This window comes from Crocuta crocuta, unplaced genomic scaffold (genome assembly GCF_008692635.1).
Source record: "Crocuta crocuta isolate KB4526 unplaced genomic scaffold, BGI_CrCroc_1.0 scaffold332, whole genome shotgun sequence".
Lineage (NCBI taxonomy): Eukaryota > Metazoa > Chordata > Mammalia > Carnivora > Hyaenidae > Crocuta > Crocuta crocuta.
The window spans coordinates 183-21,462 of record NW_027532025.1 but is presented as its reverse complement, the minus strand read 5'-3'; positions in this window follow the sequence as shown (position 1 = coordinate 21,462).

Here is a 21,280-nt window from a genome sequence, read left to right as displayed (position 1 = left end):
TAATTGTCAAATTAGTTTCCACATAACACCCAGTGCTCATCCCCACAAGTGCCCTCCTCCATGCCCATCCCCCCTCCCCCCCACATCCATCAGTCCTCAGTTTTTGTCAGCATTCAAGAGTCTCTCATGGTTTGCCTCTCTCCCTTTCCCCCACCATTTCCGCCCTTCTTCTCCCCCTTGTTCCTCCGTCAAGTTCCTCCTAATCCTCCTATACGTGCAAACATATGATATTTGTCCTTCTCTGCCTGACTTATTTCGCTCAGCATAACACCCTCAAGGTCCATCCATGTTGCTACACATGGCCAGATTTCATTGTTTCTCATTGCCATGGAGTATTCCATCATATAGATAAACCACATCTTCTTGATCCATTCGTCCGTTGATGGACACTTAGGCTCTTTCCATGTTTTAGCTTAAATATATCTGCTTAAACAAACCAATAACCAGAGTAACCAGCCTAGAGGAGGGAAGGGATAAGAAAGAGAAAAGGAAGGGAGAATATATATAAATAATAAAAATTGTCCTAGAAACAATCCAGGCAATGCAGCATCAATGGTCTGGAGGACAGGGCGTCTGGCTCCACAGCGTCCATCCCCTGAGTAGATACTCTGGCATGGGGGGTGCGGGGGGCATAGTTTGGTGTAGGTGAGTCCCACCTCCACTGGGGGCCCAACCCCTGTCCCTTGGTGGTGACTCCCCCACCATTCTCCCCCTCTCCTCCACCTCCACACACCCAGTGTCCCAAATCACTCTTTTGGAGCAGTCCTCAGTGCCGAGGGTGCAGACGAGGCAGACTGCCCCGCTCCACCGCCTCTGGTGCCCCAGCGCTTGGCTGGGATTTCAACTCCCTCTCCATGCGCCCTGGCACTGGGGAAGTGCCTCTCAGTGCTGCCCGATATGTGGTCCAGGATGGTTCTGTCCTGTGCCACAGCACTTCAGAGAGGGGACCAGTTTCTCCTGCTGCAGACTACGCCCCTGACCTACCATCGAACCCGGAAATGGTTCCTCTCCTCCCCAGGTGTGTGAACAGGGCAGTAGGTCCCAGTCCAAAAAAAAGCCCTGCAGTTAGAGATGCGATTCCTCTCAGTCCTGGTCTGAGGTTTTTCTCTTGTCCAAATACAGACCTAGCTATCTCACCCTTTCTCTTCCCTTTGTGTCTCTGCTGAAGGGGATCCGTCCCCTCTGTGCCTACACAGCCTATTTTATCTCCCCCTGTTAGCAATCACCCACCTATGCCCTGTCAGGGTGTCCCGGTGTCTCCCTGGTAGACTCAGTCTCTTTTCCTCCAAGATTCTTGATGTTCAAAGTCCTTTGGCTTCAGCTCTTCTTTGTTTGAGAAGTGTGGGAGGCATGGATCCCCCTACTTCTCCATCATGTTGGCCTCCTCAGTACCAAATCTAGTCTGCAAACTTTTAAATTTCCTTCTAGCATTTAAAACAAGCCATTCCATTGTCTTCTAGATTTCTGCATTTTTCTTCAAAAAACCTGGCAGTCTCATGTTGCTCTTTTAACAAAACGTATCTTTACTCTTACTGTTTTTTTTAATTAATTCTTTAATTCCAGGATAGTAAATAAACAGTGTTATATTAGTTTCAGATGTACAGTATAGTGATTCAACAATTCTGTACATTGCTCAGTACTCATTATGATAAGTGTATTCTTTACTCCCATCACTTATTTCACCCATGCCCCTACCCACCTCCCCTCTGGTAAGCATCAGTTTGTTGTCTATAGTTAAGAGTCGGTTTCTTAGTTGGTCTCTCTATTTTTCTCTTATTTTTTTCCCCCTTTGCTCATTTGTTTTGTTTCCTGAATTCATTATATGAATAAAACCTCATAGTATTTGTTTTTCTCTGACTTGTTTCACTTAAAATTATACTCTCTAGCTCCATCCATCTTATTGCTAATGGCAAGATTGCATTCTTTTTTCTGGCTGAATAATATTCCATTTTCATGATCATTTCATCTAGTGATGAACACTAGGTCTGCTTCCATAATTTGGTTATGGTAAATAATGCTGCAGTAAACATAGCAGTTCTTGAATCCCTTTAAATTAGTGTTTTTGTAGTTTTGTGGTAAATACCCAGTAGTGTAATTATGGAATAATAGGAAAGTTCTATTTTTAAACTTTTTGAGGAAACTCCATACTGTCTTCCACAGTGGCTGCACCAGTGTGTATTCCCACCAACAGTGCAAGAGGGTTCCTTTTTTTCCACATCCTCACAACATTTGCTGTTTCTTGTGTTTTTGACTTCAGCCATTCTGACCAATGTGAGGTAATATCTCATTGTAGTTTCAATCTGCATTTCCCTGATGAGTGATGCTGAGCAGTCTGTTGCCCATCTGGATACCTGCTTTGGAGAAATATCTATTCATATCTTTTGCTATTTCTTAACTGGATGATTTACCTTTTTTTTTTTTTTTTTGCTGTTCAAGGGTATAAATTCTTTATATATTTTGAATACTAACACTTTAGTGGATGTAATTTGCAAATATGTTTTCTCATTCCCTAGATTGTCTTTTAGCTGTGTTGGTTGTTACCTTTGCTGTGCAGGAAATTTTATTTTGATGTAGTCCCAATTGTTTATTTTTGCTTTTATTTCCCTTGCTTCAGGAGATATATCTAGTGCTACAATCAATGTCAAAGAAGTTATTATGTGTGTTCTTTTCTAGGATTTTTAAGATTTCAGGTCTCACATTTAGGTTTTTAAACCATTTGAGTTTATTTTGTTTATGGTTTAAGAAAATGGTCCAGGGGAGCCTGGGTGACTCAGTTGGTTAAGTGTCTGACCTTTGATTTTGGCTCTTGTCATGATCTTATGGTTGTGGGATCAAGCCCTGCATTGGGTTCCCTGCTGTGCATGGAGCCTGCTTGGGATTCTCTCTCTCTGCCCCATCCCAGCTCTCTGTCTCTCTCAAAATAAATAAATAAAACTTAAGAAAAAGTCATCCAGTTTAATTCTTTTGCATATAGCTAGCCAGTTATTCCAACAATATATGTTGAAGAGACTTTTTCTCAATGGGTATTCTTTCCTCTTTCTCAAAGATCAGTTAACCATTTAATTATGGCTTTATTTCTGTATTTTTCTACTCTGTTTTATTGATCCATTTGATTATTTTTGTGTACCATACTATTTTGATTACTACAAATTTGTAATATAACTTGACATCTGGAATTAAGATACCCCAGTTTTATTTTTCTTTTCAGAATTGCGTTGTCTGTTTATGGTCTTTTATGGTTCCATACAAATTTTAGGCTCACTTTTTCTAGGTCTGTGAAAAATGCTGTTGATATTTTCATAGGGATTGCATAAATCTGTAAATTGCTTTGGGTAGTATAGACGTTTTAAAAATATTTGTTCTTTCAGTCCATGAGCATGGAATGTCTTTACATTTCTTTATGTCTTTATTTTGTCAATGTTTTATGGTTTTCAGAGTAAAGGTCTTTCACTTCTTTGGTTAAGTTTATTCCTACGTATTTTGTTCTTTTTGGTACAATTGTAAATGGGATTGTTTAAAAAAATTCTCTTTGTACTACTTCATTATAGTGCATAGCAATACAATAGATTTTTGTTCACTGATTTCATATCTTTCAATTTATTGAATTTGTTTATCAGTTCTAGCAGTTTTTTGGTGGAGTCTTTTATAGTTTTATATATGTAGTTTTTATATAATTTTTATAAATGTACGGTTTTTATATAGTTTTCAATATAGTTTTATAGGTTTTCTATATATAGTATTGTATCATCTGTAAATAGTGAGAGTTTTATTTCTTCCTTAACAATATGGATGACTTTTATTTCTTTTTACTGTGATTGCCATGGCTAGGACTTCTAGTACTATGTTGAATAAAAGAGGTGAGAAAGGAAATCCTTATCCTATTCCTGATCTTAGGGGAAAGCTCTCGTTTTTCCCGATTGATTGTGAAGTTAGCTGTGGGTTTTTCATATATGGCTTTCATTATGTGGAGATATGCTCCCTCTATACCTACTTTGTTGAGGGCTTTTATCATGAATGGTAGTTGTACCTTATCCCATGCTTAACTTAACCTATTAAAATGATCATATATTTTTATCTTTTATCTTATTGATATGGTATGTCATGTTGATTGATTTGTGAATATTGAACCACCCTTGCATTCCATGAATAAATCCATTTGATTGTGGTGAATGATTTTTTTAATGTACTGTTGGATTAAGTTTGCAACTATTTTGTTGAGAATTTTTGCATGTATGTTCACCAGAGTTTTTGGCCTATAGTCCTCTTTTCTGTGTGTGATGATATCTTTGTTTGGTTTTGGTGTCAGGGTAATACTGACTTCATAGAATGAGTTTGGAATTTTCCCTTCCTTTTATAGTTTTTGAAATAGTTTGAGAAGGATTGGTTCTTCTTCAAATGTTTGATAAAATTCACTTGTAAAGCCATCTGGTCCTGGACTTGAGTTTTTTGGCAGTTTTTTGATTACTGATTCAGTTTTAATGCTGGTATTCTATATGTTCAAATTATCTATTATTTCCTGCTTCAATTTTGATAGGTTACATAATTCTAGGAATTCATCCATTTCTTCAAGCTTGTCCAGTTCATTCGCATATAATTTTTCAAAATGTTCTCTTGGAATCAATTGTGTATCTGTGATGTTGATTGTTATTTCTCCTCTTTCATTTGTGATTTGTTTGAGTCCACCCCAACCTGTATCTCTCTCTGTTGATGAATTTGGCTACAGCTTTGTCAATTTTGTTGATTCTTTCAAAGAAGCAGCTCCTGGTTTCATTGATCTGTTCTATTGTTTATTTTCTTTATCATTTATTTCTGTCCTGTTCTTTTTTTTTTCCTTCCTTCTGCTGGTCTTGAGTTTTGCTTATTCTTTTTTCTTTCTGTTTTTTTTTTTTTTTTTTTTTTTTTTTTTTTTTTTTTTTTAGCACCTTTCAGTGTAAGGTTAGGTTGTTTATTTGAGATTTTTTTTACTTCATGCGTTAGGCCTATTTTGCTATAAACTTTCTTTTTACACCTGCTTTTGCTGCATTGATCCTAAAGGTTTTGGACCATTGTATTTTCATTTTCATTTGTTTTCGTGTAATTTTTGACTTATTATTTGATTCCTTCATGATCCATTCATTTTTAGTTATGTTTTATTGAACTTACATATATTTGTGTTCTTTCCAGATGTTTTCTTGTGGTTGATTTCCAGTTTCATAATGTTGTGGTCAAAAAAGATGCATAGTATGGAGCCTGGATGGCTCAGTTGGTTAAGTGTCTTACTCTTGATTTTGAATAAGGTCCTGATCTAGAGTTTCATGGGATCAAACCCCACGTTGTTCCGTGCTGACAGCATGGAGCCTGCTTAGGATTCTTTCTCTCACTCTCTGTCCCTCCCCTGCTTGCTGTCTCTCCCTCAAAAAAAAAAAAATGTGTTGTATGACTTCAATCTTTTTAAATTGGTTGAGGCTTGCTTTGTTTTGTGGCCTAATTTGTTTACTGTTCTTAGGATGTTCATGTGTACTTGAAAAAAATGTGCATTCTGGGCACCTGGGTGGCTTAGTCAGTTAAGTGCCTGACTTCAGCTCAGGTCACGATCTTGCAGTTCGTGGGTTCGAGCCCCACATCTGGCTCTGTGCTGACAGCTAGCTGAGAGCTTGGAGCTTGTTTCAGATTCTGTGTTTCCCTCTCTCTATGCCCCTCCCCCACTCATGTTCTCTGTCTCAAAAATAAATAAACTATAAACAAAAGTAAAAGAAAAGAATTTGCATTCTGCTGTTTTAGAATGGAATGTGATTATATCTTAGTCCATATAGTCCTTGTTTATTTTCTCCTTAGGTGATTTGTCCATTGGTATGCTTGGGGTGTTAAAATCTTTCACTGTTATTGTATTACTATTGATTAATTCCTCCACTTGTCATTAACTGTTTTATATATTTGGTTCTTCCATATTGGGTACATAAATATTTACAATTGTTATATACTCTTGTTGGATTGTACCGTTTATCGTTATACAGTGTCTTTCTCTTTTCTCTTGTTAGAGTCTTTGTTTTAAAGTTTTTTTGTCCAGTATAAGTGATGCTATCCAGGTTTTCTTTTGATATCCATTGGTATGATAAATATTTGTACATCTCACTTTTTTTTAATATTTATTTGAGAGAGATTAAGAGCGAGAGCAAGAGAGAGAGAGTGAGAGCGAGTGAGCATGAGTGGAGAAGGGGCACAGAGACAGAGGGAAACACAGATTCCAAAGTAGGCTCCAGGCTCCGAGCTTTCAGCACAGAGCCTGACACAGGGTTGAAATCACTGGTCAGGAGATTATGACCTGAGCTGAAGTCGGATGTTTAACTGACTGAGCCACCAAGGCACCCTAGTACATCCCTTCACTTTCAGTCTGTAGGTGTCTTTATGTCTGAAATGAATCTCTTCTAGGCAGCATATAGATGGGTCTTTTTCTTTTTTTTTTTAATACACTGTGTCATTCAATGTCTTTTGATTGGAGTGTTTCGTCCATTTACATTAAAGTAAGTACTGATAGATATGTATTTGTTGCCATTTTGTTACCCTTTGTGATTATTCTCTGTTCTTTTTTCTCTTGCTCTCTTTCATGGTTTGTTGGCTGTCTTTAGTCATATACTTGGATTTCTTTCTCTGAGGCTGTTTCCTGCTTTCTCCTCTAGGGTTTTGATAGTTTCCTGGATTTCTTTCTCTTTATTCATTGCATATCTATTACTGTTTTTTGTGGTTACTATTAGGTTTGTATATAATATCTGCGTATAGCAGTCTGTGTGAAATTGATGGTTGTTCAAGTTTGAATCCAATCCCCTATATTTTACGTATAAGGTGTCAAATTTGACATCCTTTTATTTTGTAAATCCTTTGATTTTTACAGATATGCTTATTTTTACTGCTTTTGTGTTTTTTACTCTTCATACTCTGACTTATGTTTTTTCCTTTCCACTGAAAGAGTATCATTTAATATTTCTTATAGGGCTAGTTTAGTGGTGAATTTCTTTAGTTTTTGTTGTCTGAGAAACTCTTTATGTATCCTTCTGTTTTGAATGATAGCCTTACTGGATAGAACATTCTTGGCTGCAGATTTTTCCCTTTCAGCACTTTGAATATATCATGTCACTCCCTTCTGGTCTGCAAAGTTTCTGTTCTAAAATCTGTTGATAGCCTTATGGAGTTTCTCCTGTATGTAACTCTCTTTTCTTGCTGGTTTAATTTTTTTTTCTTTACCAGTAAGTTTTGCCATTTAATTACTATATGTCTTGGCGTGAACCTCCTTGGGTTGATTTTGTTGGGGTATCTTTGTGCCTCCTGGATCTGGATATCTATTTCCCAGATTAGGGAAGTTTTCAGCTCTTATCTCTTCAAATAAATTTTCTGCCCCCTTCTTTCTCTCTTCTTCTTCTGGCATCCCTATAATACAAATTATATTACATTTGATGAAGTCACTGATTTCCCCAAGTCTTCTCTCATTTTGCATAATTCTTTTTTTCCTCTCACTTTGCTCAGATTGATTACTTTCCATTACTCTCTCTTCCATGTCATTAATTCATTCCTATGGTCTATTTATTTCATCAAGTGTATTTTTAATTTCAGTTATTATCTTCTTGATCTCTGATTCTTTTTTATTTCTATGTTGTGTCTCACTGATGTTTTCTACTCTTTTATCAAGACCAGTGAATATCTTTAGGATCATTTCTTTAAATTCTCCATCAGATATATTACTTGTCTTCATTTTACTTAGGTCTCTTGCTATGATTTTGTTCTCTTGGTTCATTTGGGACATATTTATCTGTCTTCTCATTTCGCCTCACTCTTTGTCCCTGTTTTTCTCTGTTAGGAAAGTCCGCTATGTCTCTTGATTTTGAAAGTAGTTGGTGGAACATGCATTCGTAGTGAGGTGGCAGTGGTCCCCTTCCACAGGGTACATGCACCCCCTGCAGAGACCAGGGCAGCTGGGACCACTCTGTGAAGTGTCTCTGGATGGGTTCCACAAGCTGTGTGTGCTGGTGCTTTTTGACAGGAGGTATGCATTTGCTGTGGAGACTGTGGCAATTGGGCTGCTCCACATAACACATACAGTCAGGCAGGGGTTGCGGTTTTAACAAATGTGTACTCTGTGGGAGGTAGGGAGTTGTATTGGCAAGGCTTATGTAGGTCTTCTGGGGTATGGTACTTGCATCACTGGGACTGAGACAAGCCCGGCTGGAGGGGGTGGGGCACAAAATGAGCAAGTTAACTAGTGAGTGCTAGCTAAGCATTGGTTCCTACAGGTAGCCTGTGATTATGCTGGGGTGTGGGGTGGAAGAGGAAAATGGCACCTGCCATCTCCTTTGTTCCTAGAGAATTCCTTCAGGGAATTCTGTGATTAGTAGCTAACTTTCCCTTCTGTATGCCCCAAGTGTTTTTCAAATTGCTGTTTCTATATTATACCTCTACTGGCTGTTTGTCATGCTATGTCTTTATGGGTAGGGGCATAGCTTTCTGTCACCCTCTAGGCTTTATCAGAGCTGAGTCCACCCATTTTTAAAGTTCCAGGCTTTAAGTCCTGCTGGTTTAAGAACTCATAAAATTCATATTCAGCCTCTCGTTTGCAAAGCCAAATACTAAGTAGGTTTGTCTTCCCCATCCAGGCTTCCGGGTGCTAACGTCTGTTTCTCACCTCTCTTTGTACCTGCAGGCCCCTCTCTCTGGTGACTAGACCCATGGGGTTTACATCCCCACTGCCTATCTGCCCTTCCTACATTCTTCGATATGGCCTCTTCTCCACATTTAGATTTTTCTGCCAGTCTTCAAGTCATTTTCTGGGATATTTGTACATATATGAGTGCTATCTGGTTGTATACATGGGATAAGTGAGTTTAGGATCCTCATACTCTGCCATTTTGCCCTGAGACGTACTTTGGCTGTTTTGAAGATTTGCTCACTGCCTTTGGTTTTTAGGAACCCTGTCATGATATATGATAAGATGTAGGTTTTTCTTGTTTTTATGTAATTACATATTAATTATGTATTAAATTGCATATTCCTTTTAAAANTATCTCCCTTTTTTTTTTTTTTTTTTTACTATAGCTTCTTCTTCATTCTACCCTATACTATTTCTTTATTTAGTGATTCATATTATATGTGGGTGTATATGTATATATAATCTTTCCTTAAATCTGTATATATTTTGTCCTTTTCTGTGATTTCAACCTTTATTTTCTTTTTTACTTTACTGCTTATTTGCTGTGTTCAACATGTTATTCAATTTATGTTTGAGTTTTTAATTTTAGTGAATATATTTTTTTATTACTACAGCTTCCCTTTGATTAAACAATATTCCAATGGTCAGTGTCTCCATTTCACTGTGTATTTTTCTTGAATGTAATAAATACATGTGTGTTTAAGACCATAGCTATAACTCTAATATACTAATTTACATATGGACATATTTCTGTCATGTTTTTCCCCTTGATATTCATTCTTTCAGTTGACCTTACCTTTATGCCTTCTGACAATATTAACTAATGCTAGATATTTATATTAAAAATTATAGAGGAACTGGATATTACATTCTTCAGGAGAGGATTTAATTTTCTTCTGACTGGCAGTTAGATTAAGGTTGGATTGATCTGATCCAGTCTGGGATTGATATGGTTTGATTGAATTTTAGACATTGTGAGCCCTGGCCTCTATTTCTGATTTGTTATATTCTTAGAGTATAGACTTTCAGAGGTTTCAAAAGAAAAAGAAAAAAACCCAGCAACTACATTTATTAGAATTTTTTGTTGTTGTTTTCAGCACAGTTTACAGCAATTATCTGTAAATCTTTACTGTTGAGTTGGACTTTTATTATTCCCTTTCCATTTACTTGTCTCTGTTAGTCACTAGTAGTCTTATTAGATACACTTGTCTTCTGATAGACTTTGTTCCTGTGTATTCTCCTACATACTGAATTTAGTATATTTAACTTTATTCTTTTTATTTCTCTCTTGGCTTGCATGGCATTGCCCTGTACTAGTTATATTTCAACCTCTTTTGAATAATAGTAATAATATTAATATTATTAATAATAAGACAACAAAGATGAAGAAGAAGAAAAAAAGGAGGAGGAAAGGGGGAGGAGGAGGAAAAAGGATCACAGTAAGTGATGGTAACTCAGGATTCTAAGTATCTTGATACTTGTTATTCTCAGTCTATTTTAATATAATAATAAACCTCAGTGAATGAGGGAATATTTTCCTTGAGAAAAATATCTTCAGACGTACATGTCAGAAGACATAGGCTTAAATATGTTTTCTGATCAATAGTGTACTATTGGAAAAAAGAAAGATTTGACATCAGACAGGATCTATTTTTGAAGACTAACTTGCCGTCGTATGGAGGAGGGTGACATCTGGTTGGCTTAGTTAGTTAAATGTTCAACTGACTCTTGATTTCAGCTCAGGTCATGATCTCATAGTTTGTGAGTTTAAGCCCCAGGTTCAGGCTCCACATTGGTAACATGGAGCCTACTTGGGATTCTCTCTCTCCCTCTCTTTCTGTCTCACCCTGACACCTCTCAAAATAAATAAATTAACTTGAAAAAAATATCCCAACTTGGCAGGTGAGTCAGCTAGGTCTGGGTTACAGTTAGGCCCAAAGAGCTTAGGTGACTTATAAAGCTTCCATACTCTTTGATTTTTAGCATATCTTTTTTAAAGTGAGAAAAAATACAAACTCATAGTTATATGATATTTAACATGTTAAAGGATATCACATATTTGTGGAGCCTGGAACGTATCTTTGTTTTTCAGAAATCAGTGAGAGATTTAGAAAAATTTAACTATTTACAGGCAAGCTTAACTAGAACTTATTTGCATCAGTATTATGCCTCTGAGATTTTATCATTTTCTTCAGTAAAATGTAGGCTAAGTCAGTTGTCAAAAGCTCTAGAATCTGAATGTAAAACTTAAACACTGAGCTTAATATGTATCGAAACTAGGTCTGTCATACTTCTAGTGGCCCAAGATCACAAAGATTTATTCCTGTGATTTACTCTAAGAGTTTTATAATTTTGGCTCTTTTCCTTAAGCTGATGATTTATTTCGAGTTATTTTTTGGGTTTATTTTGAGTAGGGGTCCAACTTCATTCTTTTGTATGTAGATACCCAATTGTCCTAGAACCATGTGTTGAAAGAGTATTCTTTCCTCATTGAATTCTATTAGTGAAAAGCTAATTGACCATAAATGAAATGTTTTATTTCTGAGCTCCATTCCATTACATTGGCATATTTGTCAAGTCCTATGCCAGTATCACACTGTCTTAATTACTATAGATTTGTAGCAAGTTTTGAAATTGGAAAGTAGGAGTTCTTCAAATTTGTTATTTTTTTTCTTTTTCAAGATTCTTTTGGGTATTTTTGGTCTCTTGAATTTCTGTATGAATTATAGGCCTCTTTACCAATTTCTATACATATGTTCTATTCTCCAGTATTGTATAAGTAATACTGTGTTTTGGTTAAAGAGGGAGAAACATAATATATAAGGGTCTTTGTATGAAATACTAAAGATAAATTGTTTTCTATATTATCTCATTGCCTTCAGGTTCTGAATGTGTCCCACTGTCTTTTCTTATTGGTATTATCCATCCCCAGCAGTGTCTAGTACAGTGTGAGGTTTCTGTAAATTTAGTGTAAGAATAGGAAACAGACACACAAAAGTTATAGCTAGCTATTACATAAAGGGAACTGTGGTAAGAATTTAAGAGAATTATATTCAAGATGTTAGCTCAGTGAGCACCAATAAAGAGATTTTAAAATTACCTTAAACTCAGTTCTGTTGTCATAATTCTTCATTGCTGTTTGCTCTCTATTACCATGGGTTCCACCTCTACTCCATGCATCATGACATCATCATTCATCTTTTAATCTGCCAAAGTTCACCACCAATTTTGAATCTTGCTGTATTTTTTAAATGCTGGCTCACAGAGATCACATAACATTGTCTGATTTATAACTTTCTATTTGCATAACCAAGCCACTGAGATAGAATATACTTCATTTTCTTTAGGCACTTAGAATTTCTATAAAGAAGCCTGGGGCCAAACATCTTCATCCCTTGTTTAAGATTTTCATTTTCTGATCATTGAATTTTTATAATGTTATAAACCTTGGCAATATCAAGTAGTTATGTAATTAATAAAAAGTTGGGATAGATAGAGATGGAAAAAGGAAGCATAAGTTTTAATTGCTATATCTTTTAAAGCAAGACATTAATAAAGATTAAATAAACTGAAAATAAATAATTGGAAAAAAATTCAAGCACAGTTTTTAAAAAGTAACCTTATGTCATTAGTTTTGGGAACTTTTATAAATGAAATATCTTATAAATGAATATTAATTTGACATTAAGTAAATTTTCAATTGCTCTTCAGTTTATTAAGATAATTAAATTTAAATTAAATTTAAATCTACAGTGAAATCAGAAATTTAAATCTACATTGATAAAAGCTTATCTTGCTTAAGACATAGGCTTTAAATGATCCCAGAATATGAATATTACATCTCTTCAAATTTTTCTTTGAAACTGTGCTAAGAAAGTATATGATAGTGAAGATTGCTTTTGCTTAATAAATTCAATACAACTATTTTAATACCTAGCTTTGGCAGATATCACACACAAAAGTGTATGGCCATTTTGAAAAACAATTTGGCATTGTCCTATAAAGTTGAGCAGGTAGTTACAATACGACCCAGCAATTCTACTCCTGGTTATTTACTGAAGTTAAATGAAAGTATATCATAGGGAATGGATAAACTAAATGTGGCATATCCATAAATAGAATACTACTTAGCAATAAAGATGAATGAACTACTGACGTATACACAAAACATAAATGAGCCCCGAATTTTAATACCAGACATTGAAAACTATATTCATACAAAATATTAAAAGAGTCAAAACTGGAAAAAGAAGGAGGATCAGTGACTTCAGGGGATGGGTGGTAGACAGAGGGAATTGACTACAGTGGGTCATAAGGAAATTGGGGTAATGGAAATTACCTTATCAGGATGGTAAATACATTACTGTATAAATTTGTCTAAATTCATCAAGCCATACACAAAAGTGTACCAATTTTAATAAGAATTTTATTTTATGTAAATTTACTTCCATAAGTTGATTATAAAATTGTCTCTTGAGGGTCAAATACCTAGTTCCTACTCTCTAAAATCTATTAGATTAAATTTTGACTTTTGAAATATATCTTGAATTCCTCATTAATTTGTTGGACACAGAAGTGAGAAAAGACATGAAACTTTTTAAATGTTTATTTAATTTGAGAGAGAGAGAGAGTGTGTGTGTGTCTGTGTGTGTGTGTGTGTGTGTCTGTGTGTGTGAGCAGGGAAGGGGTAGAGAGTAAGGGAGAGAGAGAATCTCAAGCAGGATCTGCACTGTCAGCCTAGAGCCCAATGGTACCTGAACTCAAAAACTCTGAGATCATGACCTGAGCCAAAACCAAGATTTGGGCACTTAACCAACTGAGCCATCCAGGCACTTCCAGAAAAGACTTGCTTATCTGTTTCGTTTAACCAGAACCATAGAGTTTATGGAAGGATTTTAGGGAGGGGAATTTTTAATGTTATTTCTTATTATTAGCTCAGTTTTTCACAGGTTAGTTCAGGAAGAGGGCAGGAAATGATTACCAGTTATTCTGTATTCACCAAAATAACAATATGGGTGTTGGAAAAGTAACAGTGGTTTAAGTAATATTTAGTGTTTTGTTAAATTTAGTAAAAACATGTGGAAAATGCACTGACTTGAAAAAGCTCCATATTAATGGGAAAGATATTTTATGATATATTTGCAAGGTTATAGAACATAATGTCATAACCCTCATAAGCAATTTGAAGAATTGTTCTAAATTTCTCATGAGGGTGTGAGCCAGAGAGTCATATTTCAGAGACACTCACATGACAAGGTCTTTTTGCAATTTTGATTAAATACAATGGGATTGTTTTTAATAATTATAGCTCATTAGTGTAAAATTAAGAGGAACAAAGTAGAGATTCAGGGCACTTAGAGTGGTAAGATCATCCAGATAACCCCTCTTAATTTAAGCTTACAGTCCTAGAATACATAACCTACTACTAAAAGGTCCAGGTCTAGGAATTTTTCTTCCTGACTCTCAGTACAGTTACCAATATGTTTTCTCATATACCGAATCTCTGAAAATGGTTTGCCTTTGAGGTTATAGGAAAAATCATATGAAAAAAGCACTTCTCACATGCTGATGAATGTGTCTAATGATCAGGTATGTATACAGCAGGCAAGTGTGTCTAATCAGGAGGACGGGAAGGAACAGCTGTATGGTGCATAAAGGCTCATTGGCCACTAAAAAGATAAATGGGGAACAGTTGGCTTTCCAGAAGAGCCATACCTCCCATAATGCCCTTGTCTCTGCTTTTCTGTGGCATGAGTATTCTCCCAGGCTAAAGGGGAAGACACATTTATAGATCACAGAGACAGCTGCTGTTGTTCTTAAAGAGGTAATTTGTCCCACCCTCAGAAATTACTCATTGGTCACCAAGGGAGTGAGACCAGATGCTTTCAGTTATGAAATTCAATGTGAAACCAATTATGAGTGTCTTGATGCATCATGATATCTGAGATAAAGAAATTGCAGATTAGGCCCTTTCCTCTTTGGAAATTTAAATTCTGACATTTTATACTGTCATGATTTATGCTGACTCCTAGGCAGTAGAAATGTTGCTTGACTGCCTACTCCTTCCAAAGGTAGGTACATAATGCTCCAACAGGCAGCAAAGTTCATGAAAATAATGTTGATTGATTTTATCTTTTTATGTCTCGTATTAATGTAGATAGGGAATATCTAAATGGATGGGTTAAAACAAGCTTTGATTCTAATTGGGTACTTGCTGAATCTACCTGGTCCTACTCAGAACAAAGTTGTTGGAGCTAGTCCGTCCTAGGTCTAAGCCTGGCCATTGCTTCTATCTGGTTGACCTTGGTAATATAGTAAGTGATCTCAGTAAATTATTTAATATCCATATCTTTGTCTTGCTATATGAAAAATAGAGATGAAAATACTCAGTTAAGCTGCTCTATATTTTGCACTGACTTCTTTCATTTTATTATGTCTGAGCTTACTGTAAAATCTTACTTCTGAGTAATTAATAACAAAGAGATAAACATCAGAGGGCCTAATTTGTTCATAGAAATGAATATCCAACATGTAAAATTCACATATACACATATTGAAGGTAATGTATATATGTATATATATGTGTATATATCTACACACAATTATACATGCTATATATGTTTATGTACATATAAACAATATATGTATATATTCACATATTCATACGTAAACATTGTTTATTTGTTTGTGTTTGGCCTAATCTAAGTGAAGTTGGATTTGTGTCACTTGCAACCAAGGATATTGACTAATAACAGACAGAAAGATTGAAACCAAGGCAAGGAAAGGAAACTAAAAAAAAGGTGACAAGATAGATACTGCTTGGAAAACTAGGTTTATGAATCAAAAGACAGTTCTACTGCTGTCTTATTCATGTATATTTGCCTAAAACATTCATAGTAGCTTGTAGATGCTATCAAGTACATTCCTAGCTCATTAAAATTACCTTTTAAAATCATGAATAGTCTAGAATATTAAGTTTTTCTTTGTATCTATTGACATAATCATTTTTTCTTTAAATTTGTTAATTTGGTTATCATGTGTTAATAGGTTTTTTGCTTTTTCAAAAATACATTTATAAATATATTATTACATACCATAAAGAGTACTCATTGAAAGTGTATAGTTTCATGGGCTTTTAGTAAATTTCTATATATCTGTACAACCATCTTCTCAATGTTTTGGAAACCTACTGTCCTTAGGATATTTTCCTCATCGGGGCACCTGGGTAGCTCCTTTGGTTAAGCGTCAGACTTCGGCTCAGGTTCAGGTGGTGACCTCACAGTTAATGAGTTTGAGCCCCACGTCAGGCTGTGTGCTGACAACTCAGAGCTGGAGCCTGCTTCAGATTCTGTGTCTGCCTCCCTCTCTGCCCCTCCCCTGCTCACGTTCTGTCTCTTGCTCTCAAAAACAAATAAGCATTAAAACAAATAAAGAAAATTTTCTGCATTTCTGATTTTAGATAATTCTCTCCTCAAGCAAAACACATATGCTTTCTGTCCTATAGATTATGCTTTCCTAGAAATTTTATTTGAAAGGAATCATATAATAAGTGTGCCCAGTTTCTTTCGCTGTGCATAATGATTTTATATTCATTTATATCATTTCATGAATATGTAGTTTGTTTCTTTATATTGCTGAGTAGTATTCCATTATGCAGCTACATGTCATATTTATCCATTCATCAGTTGTTTTATATTTGTATTGTTTTTTAGGTTTTGGCTGCTATGTATATTCATACACATTTATGCATATTCTTTGTGTAAACATATGTTTTCGTTTAATTTGGGTAAATATCTACAAGTAGAGCTAGTAGGCAACATGGTAAATGTGTGTTTATTTAAGTAAGTGTCAAGTTAATTCCAAAGAAGTTTCATTTTACATTCCCATAAGCAATATATGTAAAATAGGAGAGTTCTAGTTTATCCTGACTCTCTCCAATGTTTGGCATTGCCATTTTTTTAAATTATAGTCTAGTGAGTATATAATAGAATCTCATTATTTTTTTACTTTTAAATGGTTCCTAATTTTGAAATGATTTTGGGCTCACGCAGAAAGTGCAAAAACAGTACAGAAATTCCCTGTGCCCTGTAACCATCTTCCTCAAATACAACACCACATATAACTATAGCACAATTATTAAAGCCAGGACATTGGCATTGGTACAATAAAATTAACGAATTTACACATCTTATTGAATTTCACTATATTGATATGCACCCTTTTTTTCGGAATCAGTTCTGTAAAATTTTATACAGCTAAATATTAGCATAACCATTCACCACAGTCAGAATATAGAACTATTTCATTATTGCAAAGAAATGCCATAGTGGTACCCCATTATATTCTATACAACCATAACCCCTAGAAATCATTCAGCTGATCTTCATCACTAAAATTTTTTTCACTTCACAGATGCTATATAAATGTAATCATATAGTATGTAACCTTTTCATTGACCCTTTTCACTCAACATAATGTTCTTGAGATCCATCCAGGTTGTTGTACACATGAATGGTTCTGTTTTCCTTTTATTGCTGAGTCCGTTATACGGTAAGTCATAGCTTGCTTAACTATAAAAACTTCAGAGCATTTGAGTTGGTTTTAGTTTTTGACTTTGATAAATAAAGCTGGTATGAATATTTGTATACAGAATTTTATGTGAATGTAAGTGTTTGTTTCTGGGGGTGCCTAGAGTGGCTCAGTTGGTTAAGCATCCGATTTTTTATTTTCACTCATGTCATAATCTCATGGGTCATGATCTCATGGTTCATGGGTTCATGAGTTCAAGCCCCATGTAGAGCTCTTCATTGATGGTGCAGAGTGTGCTTGGGATTCTTTCTCTCTCACACAATAAATAAATAAATAGAAAAAAATAAGTATTTCTGTAGGGTAGGGGTCAACACACTATGACCTGCAGGATGAATCTGTGCCTCAACCTTTTTTTCCTTTTTTGGTAAAACCTACACTCACTAGAGTATCCATAATCAAAAAGAATGACAATGCCAAATATTGGAGAGGGTCAGGAGAAACTAGAACCCTCATACACTGCATATGTTACTTACTAAGAGGATTATAAAATGGGTCTACTTTGGAATCAATCTGACATTTTCTTGAATACATAAATTTTTACCATGTGATTTGTCAGTTCTACATCTAGGTATTAACCCACATTAAATGAAAACATACGTTCACACAAATGTAAATATGATTTTTTTCATTTTTAAAGGCTTGGAAAAATGATGAATATGTGATAGAGATAGTTTTTGGCTCACAAAACTAAAAATATTTAGTATCTGGCACTTTACAGAAAAAGCTTGCCAACTTCTGCTCTGGAGTAAATATCCAAGACAGGGTTGCTGGATAACGTGGTAAATGCGTATTTGACTTTATAATAAACAACTAACTGTCTTCTCGAGTGGCTGTTAAAATTTGCATTTTCATCACCAGTGTTTCAGAGATCTAGTTGCTCCTTATTCTCATCAGCACTTAGAATTATTACTATAGAAATTCTAATAGGGATGTGGGAGTATGTCATTGAGCACTTAATCTGCACCTCTCTCTAATGCCTAATGACGTTCATATCTTCATGTATTTCTTTACTATCCATATATTCTTTTTGGGGTAAATGCCTATTCAAGTATTTTACCCATTTTCTAGTTGAATTATGTATTTTCTTACAGCTGAGATTGCAGATTTCTTGTATAATCTGGATACAATTCCTTTGTTGATTATATAATTTATAAATATTTTCTCCTAGTCTGTGGCTTGTTCTTTCCTTCTCTTAAACTATTTTTGTGCAGTATTTAAATTTTGATAAAATCCCAGTTGCTGATATTTTCTTTTATGTATTTTACTTTTGGTGTCATGTCTAATGACTCAATCTAACTGTAGCTAATGGAGATTTTTTTTATGTTTTCTCTTAAAAGATTAATAGTTTTATGGTTTATACTTACATCTCATTTGAGTTGATTTTTTATATAAATTATGAGGCTTTCATTGAAGATACTGTTTTAAAATTGGATAATGTAATTTCTGTAATTAAATTTTTTTCAAAATTGTTTTAGATATTTTAATCCTTTTGTCATTCAACTTTTAGGAAGAGTTTATTACTTTCAACAAAAATGCCACTGGAACTTTGGTAGGCATTACAATGGGTCTACATATCTATTTGGAGAAAAGTGCCCGTTAAAATGATGGAATGTGCTAATCTCCACATATAATATTTTGTTCTATTTTTAGTGCCACTTTAAATTTTTCTAAGCAATGCTTTTTTTATATTTACAATGCAGGTCTTTCACTTTTATTATATCTTTCTAAATATTTTTGTTATTTTGAGACAGAGAGAAAAAGAATGTGAGCACAAGAGGGGCAGAGAGAGGGAAAAACAGAATCCCATGCAGGCTCCACACCATCATCATGGAGCCTAATGTGGGGCTCAAACTCATGAATCGTGAGATCATGGCCTAAGTTGAAGTCAAGTCAGACACTTCACCGATTGAGCCACCCAGGTGCTTAGTGGTTTTTTTAGATTCCTTAGGATATTTTTACATATGAGATTATTTCATCAGGAGATAGAGGCATTTTACTTGTTTCCAATTTGGGTGCTATTTAATTGGCTTTTTGCACTGGCTAGAATCTCTAGGAAAATGCTGGACTAGAAATGGTGAAAACAGACATCCTTGCTATGTTCTAGATCTTAGAGGGAAAAAATTTAGTCAATCACAATTAGATATGAAAATAGCTGTAGGTTTATAAACAGTTTTTATCATATTATATTTAGATATATGCTTGCCCTTTGCTGTATGTTCTCTGTACACTGCATTTGTCTTGAGATTTAGGGTCTCTGGTCTTTTATGCCTTTTTGTCTTAAATCAATACTTTAACATATAATTTTGATTTTTTTGCTAAATTAAAAAAAATAATTTATTTTTGAAAGAGGGAGACAGTGTGAACAAGAGAGGGGCAGGGAGAGAGGGAAACAGAATCTGAAGCAGGCTCCAAGCTCAGAGCTGTCAACACAGAGTCCAACATGTGACTTGAATTCACGAACTGTAGGATCATGATCTGAGCCAAAGTTGGACATTTAACCAACTGAGCCGCTCAGGTGACCCTTTTTGTTGAACTTTTAAGTATTTCTCTTGAAACATTTTCATAGTGGTTACCCTAAGTATTAAAATATGCATATTATATTTTTGTCACATTCTTTAAAAATTTATTTTGTTGACTATTTTTAGAGACAGAGAGAGACGGAACATGAATAGGGGATGGGTAGAAAGAAAGGGAGATACAGAGTCTGAAGCATGCTCCAGGCTTTGAGCTGTCAGCACAGAGCCCAGTGTGGGGCTTGAACCCACAAACCATAAGATCATGACTTTAGCCAAAGTCAGATACTTAACCAACTGAGCCACCCAGGGACCCCTATTTTTGTAACACTCTTCTTCCAAGTTAATATTAGCTTGATTCTGATAATAATGTCATTATTTTGCTGCCATGAACTCCATTTTCTTTTTCCTTTGTACTGTTTTTCCCGTGTGCTTCATCTATTTGTTACAAAGGCAAGTTGAATTTTATAATTATATTTTTAAAGGAAATTAAGAAAAAATGAGAATAGTATATAAATGCCTTTTATATGTTATTTCCACTGCTCTCCACTCCTTCTTGTTAATCCTGCTATCTGTTAAAATTTTCTTTTAAACCAAATGTTTTCCTTTAGTGTTATAGGACAGTTTTGCTAACTGAAAATTCACCTACTTTTTGTTCACCTGGAAATACTTTTGTTTCCTCTGCCTTTTGGAGTGAAAGTATTGATGATGAGTATAGACTGGCTAATAGGGATTCCCCTAGCATTTTGTGTGCCATTCTACTATATCAGGCTTTCATTATTTTAATGAGAATTCTGCTATTAATTATATTGTTGTTCATGTTTTATATGATAGATCATTTTTCTTTTGCTATTTTTTAAATTTTCTTTATCAATTTTGGTTTTAGCTTTTTGAGCCTATTGATTTTAAATACAAATCTCTTTTTTAAATTAATTAATTAATTTTTTAATTTACATCCAAGTTAGTTAGCATATAGTGCAACAATTTTTCAGGAGTGGATTCCTTAATGCCCCTTATCCATTTAGCCCATATCCCCTCCCACAACCCCTCCAGAACCCTCTGTTTGTTCTCTATAGGAAAGTATAAATCTCTCTTAATTTAAGCGTTGCCAAGCTTTTTGATATATAGATTAATGTTTTTCATCAAATTTGGGAATATTTTAACCATGTTTTTTTTTTCATATATTTATTTTGAACTTGTTTCTGCTTCCATTTTCACTGGTACTTGATTACACATATGTTGGTATACTTGATTATCGTCCCATATATCTTTGAGGCTATATTCATTTTTATTCTATTTCTTATCCTTGTAGTTTGGACTAGACAACTTCTATTTTGCTGTCCTCCAGATGACTGATACTTTCTCCTAGTACTGGAAATCTTCTTTGAGCTCATTCAGCAAATTTTTCATATTGGTTTTTATACTTTTTAATTTAATGCTTTTATTTAATATTTTTTATAATTTATATTTCTCCATTGAAATTATTATTTTGTTGAATCATAGC